Source organism: Populus euphratica, unplaced genomic scaffold, assembly GCF_000495115.2.
Source record: "Populus euphratica unplaced genomic scaffold, PopEup_1.0 scaffold795.1, whole genome shotgun sequence".
Lineage (NCBI taxonomy): Eukaryota > Viridiplantae > Streptophyta > Magnoliopsida > Malpighiales > Salicaceae > Populus > Populus euphratica.
Genome location: NW_011500435.1, coordinates 101,568 through 108,772, shown reverse-complemented (window position 1 = coordinate 108,772; position 7,205 = coordinate 101,568).

Below are 7,205 nucleotides of genomic sequence, written 5' to 3'. Positions count from 1 at the left end.
TATTATTATTATTATTATTATTATTATTATTACTGTTGTTGTTATTGTTGTTTTATAATTGTTGTTTATAATTTGTACAATTAACCTCCCTGTGGTTCGACCCCGGTCTTGCCGGGTTATTTATTACTTCGACACTCCTGCACTTGGGAGAAGACATCAATCTTTTAGTCGTGTCAAGTTTTTGGCGCCGTTGCCGGGGAGGTAAGTTCTTGTATAAATTATAGTATTTATTTTATTTTCTCTTTTCACTTTTCTTGTATATAACTTTGTTTCTTTTCTTTTGTTTCTTTTTATTTTGTTTTCTTCCTCCTTCTTTTGCTTTCTTCTTCTTTTTTATTTTATTCCTACACGTGCATGAGAGTGTGGTCACGTACATCAAGTGGTAGACTTTGTAGGGTATCCTCATCATTTTCAGAAAATATGGCCGAAGAAGATAATCAATCACTTCATAATGAGAATAATGAGAATAACCGTGCTAGAACACTTAGAGACCACATGAATCCCACAAGAACAAGTGCACCATCATGCATAGTTTTTCCTCCTGATGCATCTCATTTTAATTTTAAACCAGGTATTATTCAACTTTTACCTTCTTTTCATGGTTTGGAATTGGAAAATCCATACTTGCATTTAAGGGAATTTGAGGAGGTGTGCAACACATATAATAATTTAAATTGTAGCATGAACACCATCAGATTAAAGCTTTTTCCTTTTTCATTAAAAGATAAAGCTAAAACATGGCTACAAAATTTAAGACCAGGATCCATTCGTGCTTGGGATGAAATGCAACAACAGTTTTTAAAGAAGTTTTTTCCATCTCATAGAACAAACTCTTTCAAAAGACAAATCACTACTTTCACTCAAAAACCAGGAGAAACATTTTACCAATGTTGGGATAGGTATCGAGACTTGCTTAGTACTTGCCCTCATCATGGTTTTGAAACATGGAGATTGGTTTCACATTTCTATGAAGGGTTAACACCTAAAGATAGGCAAATGGTTGAATTGATGTGCAATGGAACTTTTGAAGATAAAGACCCTGATGAAGCAATGGAGTACTTAGACTTGTTAGCTGAAAATGCTCAAAATTGGGACACCGCGGGTACTTATGAGGCACCGAGTAAAACTCAACCTCATACATCTAGTGGAGGTATGTACAACCTTAGGGAAGATCATGACCTTCAAGCCAAGTTTGCATCTTTAGCTAGAAAAGTCGAGGCACTAGAATTGAAAAAGAGTGGTCAATTAAAATCTGTTGAAAACATTGTGTGTCAAATCTGTGAAACAAATGAACACTCAACCAACGATTGTCCAACCTTGCCTTCTTTTAAAGAATGTCTCCATGAACAAGCCCATGCTTTAAACAGTTTTCAAAGGGCCAACCATAACCCATACTCCCAAACATACAACCCTGGTTGGAGGAATCACCCAAATTTCAGTTGGAAGAGTGAGAACAACAATGCACAAACTTCACAACCACCGTTTCAAGCACACCATAATTTCCAAAATTCTCATGGATATGCACCTCCTTATGCTCCACCTCCTAGAAGAAATCTTGAGGAAACATTGCATGCATTCATTGAAAAGCAAGAGACAATCAATACTCAACTTGCTCAAAACATGACAGATTTTAAAGATACTCTTGCTAAATTAACATCTGCTCTCAGTTTCCAAGAGAAAGGTAAGTTTCCATCTCAAACACAACAAAATCCCAAAGGGCAATACAATGCAAATGCAAGTAGTTCCGGAAGCCAACACATGGATCAAGTCAAATCAGTCACTACTCTGCGCAGTGGTAAGGTTATTGAAAAACCCTCTCTTGAACCTTATGAGAAAGATGATGAGTCAATCTCTGAGGGTAAGGAAGCGGATGAATCTGAAAATTGCAAAGAAACGACTGATTCACCGCCAGCACTTCCATTTCCTCAAGCCATGACCAAACAAAGGAAAGTTAATCACAATTCTGAAATTTTTGAAATTTTCAAACAGGTAAGGATCAATATACCATTGTTGGATGCTATTAAACAGGTTCCTTCCTATGCTTAATTTTTGAAAGATCTATGCACTGTGAAGAGGAAACTGAATGTGAAAAAGAAAGCCTTTCTAGCCGAACAAGTAAGTGCTATTCTTCAGAACAATAATGCTTTGAAATATAAGGACCCTGGTTGTCCTACAATTTCCTTTCTAGCGGAACAAGTAAGTGCCATTCTTCAAAACAATAATGCTTTGAAATATAAAGACCCTGGTTGTCCTACAATTTCTTGCTTTATTGGAGAGCATAAAATTGAAAGAGCCTTACTTGATCTTGGTGCTAGTGTGAATTTACTTCCATATTCAGTTTTTCAGAGTCTCAATCTAGGTGAGTTAAAACCAACTTCTATATCTCTTTTACTTGCCGATAGATCTGTAAAAGTGCCTAGAGGAATAATTGAAGATGTGTTAGTACAAGTCGATAAATTCATTTATCCTGTGGATTTTATTGTCTTGGACACACAACCTGTTGAAGTATGTAATTCATTTCCTGTTATTTTAGGACGTCCATTTCTTGCAACTTCTAATGCATTGATTAATTGTAGGAATGGACTGATGAAGCTATCATTTGGAAACATGACATTGGAGATGAATATTTTCAACATTTGCAAGCAACCTGGAGATGATAATGATTTACAAGAAGTAGATCATATTGATGAATTAGTTTATGATCAACTTGAATCTACTTTAAGTAAAAATGCATTGGATGAAACTGAAGATTTGCAAATGGTTTATTCTGAGGAAGAAATCACGAATGAAACAAGCACCGAAAATGTTGATGCGAATCTTTTGTCAACAGTGACAACAGATTTGACATTTGACATCACACCAATCGATGATTACTTTCCTAACAAATCCTTACTTTCTCTTAGTTCAATGCCTTGGTATGATAAAAATATTAATTTTCTTGCTTTAGGAGATTTGCTAGCTGATTGGAGTACCCAAGACAAAGAAAAGTTTTTGAACGAAGTGAAGAGCTTTTATTGTGATGACCCTAACTTATTCAAATATTGTCCTGATCAAATATTTCAAAGATTCATTCCCGACAATGAGGTAAGTAGTGTCATTAAACTTTGTCATTCTGAAGCATGTGGAAGTCATTTCTCGTCAAAAAAGACTGCTGCAAAAATCTTTCAAAATGGATTTTATTGGCCCACCATGTTCAAGGACACACATGCATTCTGCAAAACTTGTGAAAATTGTAAAAAAATTGACACTGGTCAAAAAGTTTTGTTTTATGATTCTCAACTCTATGCATTCCCTAAAGAGCTAAGATTAAGATGGACCAATCTTTATGGGGCCTGTGATATTGAGAATCCAATAAATGACAATGATTTTAAGGAAAATGGACATCGTTTGAAAGCTTACTTTAATAATTTTCCTAGTGAAAATGAATCAGCTGGTTTGAATGATCTTGTAGATAAAATAATTTTCCTAGTGAAAATGAAAGCTTACTTTGATAATTTTCCTAGTGAAAATGAATCAGCTGGTTTGAATGATCTTGTAGATAAAGGTTGATTATTTTGTTTTTCTCACATTTTCTTTTTTTATGTTTCTTTTTGAGTGATTTTTGCTAGTTTCTCTCACCCCGGTCAAATGGTGGATAACGGTACTCCGTGACTTAAGTCGGTTCTTTCAGTTTCCCACAATTACTGATATCTGTGTATATATCTATGCAATTATTTGAATCTCTCTTCCAATTCTCATTTGAAAATGGACACTAATCTTGAAAAATTGAAAAAGTATTTTCCCGCTCTGCCTCAGAATGCGATTACAAAAATTTACCGTGCTAGAAGTGCAAGATTGAGATTATTAATGAATCATGGAATTCCTGAAGATATTCGTTCGTTGATTGAAGCAAAGGTCCGATTATCAGGTGAGTCCTCTAACTTCATTTCACACATGCCTGGAACAGGTAAAAGCACTTTTGCAAAGAAGCGTCGTGCAAAACGACTGGATGTCTGTCATCGATGTGCTAGATGGACTTGTAATACACAATGTCGTTCTTTAGGAATGGTATCTATAAACCGTGAAGATAAAATACAATTCATTAAGGATGGCCTGAGTAAGGAGTCTTTAGATAATCTTCTATTGACTCTTGAGACGCATCCTAGTGGAGATGTGCATCGTGCAATTCATGATTTATGGCCACTATTTCATAAAGAACATGATCGACTTAGTCTTGGGAATCTGACTAAAAAAGACCCTGTTTGCCAGTTTTTAAGAAAACTGGATGGGAAGCCTATCCCCGACCCATAGAGGGCGTTTAAGCCGTTCTTGGACGTAAAACCAAGGGAAGATGTGAGCCACAATCACAACTACCTGTACATACACATGCTTGGTTTTATTATTGTGTTTTGTTGTTTCTTATATTTGTTTCAGTGTGTTTCAGGTTTGTCAGTGTTCGTTATTTCAGGTGATATCTTCTATACTCTATCTTTCTACCTTAGAACATTGAGGACAATGTCTCGTTTTGGTTGGGGGGAGAGGGTAGTAGTTGATAAAAAAAAAATTGTTTTTCATTTCATAAAGCATGTGCATAATTGTTGTTACTAGGATGGCAGAGTAAAGGAGTTCTTTTGTTAAAGTGACTCTTGAGACGCATCTTAGTAACCATTCTTAACAAGGTCTATTATAATACTTCCTGAAATATTCAGGTTTACAAACTCTCGTATTGTTACCACTTAATTCTGCTCATATACTTATTTAACATGTATTTTTAAACCTTAATTTACACACACACACTTTAACATATGATTGTGGGTTGCATATTGGATTATTACATTATTTATGTTCTTTTGTTAAAGGTAACAACTAAGGGAAAGGGATTGTATATAATTAAAAAGAAAAAAAAAAAAAAAAAAAAAAAAAAAAAAAAAAAAAAAAAAAAAAAAAAAAAAAAAAAGAAAAAAAGAAAAAAAAATGATGATAATAAAAATGTAGATAAGTTTGGTTTCGTAGCCTCCCTAACCTAAGCAATTAAGCCCGAAGGGGTGTTTTAACACCTAATACCCTAAAGTCAACTGACTTGGGAGCTATTGGCCCAACGCTTGTTACATGGGTTGAGGAGAAAAGCTTAAGGGAATCAAACATTGCACTATCTACATATCAGTATCTGCGACCCGAGTTACTAAGCTCGTAGGGGTGTCTTAACACCTAATGCCCTAAGACCAACTGGTCTGGGAGTCATTAGCTGAAAGCTCATTACATGGGTTAAAGATGCATGATGTTTTTAAAGTATATGTATATAGAGTTAAAAAAAAAAAAAAAGACAAAAATAGTAATCCCAACCCAAGGAAGTTAACCTTAAACATTAGAACAAAAATTTTGTTTTCTTCCAAGAAAAGCCCCATAATTATGTGTTGATACATTGAGCACAAAAGAAAGGTTTATTAATATCTTGTTAAGAGGTATTGAGCAGATATATAAATTTAATGAGAGTTTGTTTATCTGGATAGACTAATGGAAGTTAAATGATGAATACCTTGCTTTGTGAAATTTGCAAATTTGTTTTCTATTTTAACGCTTTGATTACTAGGGACTAGTAATAAGCTGGTTGGGGGGTGTGATTAGTACTTAAAAGTGCATTTTTATCATGGTTTTATATCATCATTTTGCACTTGAAGTATCAATAACTCCTTAACTAAAATATGTTTTATAATAATGTATCTAATAATATAAGATACCTATAATTTATGGTAAATGTCTATTTTTAATGCAGGCCTATCACATAAATGAAAGGATTGATTGATGACTTGAAGAACTTAAATTGCAAGGATAAAGAGATGGCCAAACTTAGAAAAGAGATGTCGGTGCAATCCAAACCGGAACACTGTTCGGTAATTGGGTCATATCTGGAGCTACAGATCTCAGATTTAGGTCCAATTTATATGGATGGAAAGGTAAGACATAGGCCTACAACTTTCATATGGAGCCCAAGATCTAAAAAGGCCATTATCAAGTCCAAATTGTAGCAACAACAAAGAAGCCCGAATCTGTCTTCCAGCCCGAGCACTATTCGGTATTTTGGCCATATCTGGAGTTCTAGAAGTCCAAATGAGCTGAAATTTTTACACAAGAAAGCTGAGACAATTGCCTACAACTTTCATGTTTACAACTGGCTCCAATTTTGACGTTATCAATGACGTTTTGGGCAGACAAGAGAAGATAAGGATTGTCACCAAGTCAAAAGTTGGTCACCCACTTATCAATTAGTCATCAAATCAATAGTTCCCATTTTTGGCCTATAAAAGGAGGCATTTGCCATGCATTTAGGCATCTTGATTTCCAGATCAAGATCATGCTCTTCCTTTCTCTCTTTGTATTTTTTATGCTTTGTTTTCATTAATATTAAGTTTATGCCTTTCATTTCCTTTCCTTTACTTAGTTAACTTTTATGTTCTTATTTTGTTTATCTATTTTGCTTTCTTTCATTATGTCTAGCTAAGTTAATTATGTCAAGGTGAAAAGGTTACACTAATGGTGTAAGAATAAGTATAATGTAAACTTAATATGGACTTTAATGTTTGATACTAACATGTTTTATATTTGCTATCTTGTTCACTCTTTAATACTTTGCTTGTTAAATGACTAATCTTGATTTATGTTGTATAACACTTGGTACAACAAATGCTTGGCACTTTCATAGCCCATAATGTATGGTATAACCGACACCTGAGCTATGAAAGGAACTTGATTTGTTGTTAACATAAGTTATAATCATGAATGCTTGACGAGATTTACAAGTATTAGCATTAATTGAATAAGATGACTAATGTAATCATGTTAACAATATATAATCTGATTGGAACCTCCTTTGTGTGTGGTTTCCAATTCAATAATAAGAGTTTATACTATACTTGTTTGATATACCATTAGTGGAACCTCTAACCTTGACATTTGTTATTATCATTGTTTAATCGTTACATTAATATTCCATCTCAAAGTTCTCATCATCTTCTTCTTCTTCTCTTTCTTTATTATTATTATTATTACTACTACTACTACTACTACTACTACTACTACTACTACTACTACTACTACTACTACTACTACTACTACTACTACTACTACTACTACTACTACTACTACTACTACTACTACTACTACTACTACTACTACTACTACTACTACTACTACTACTACTACTACTACTACTACTACTACTACTACTA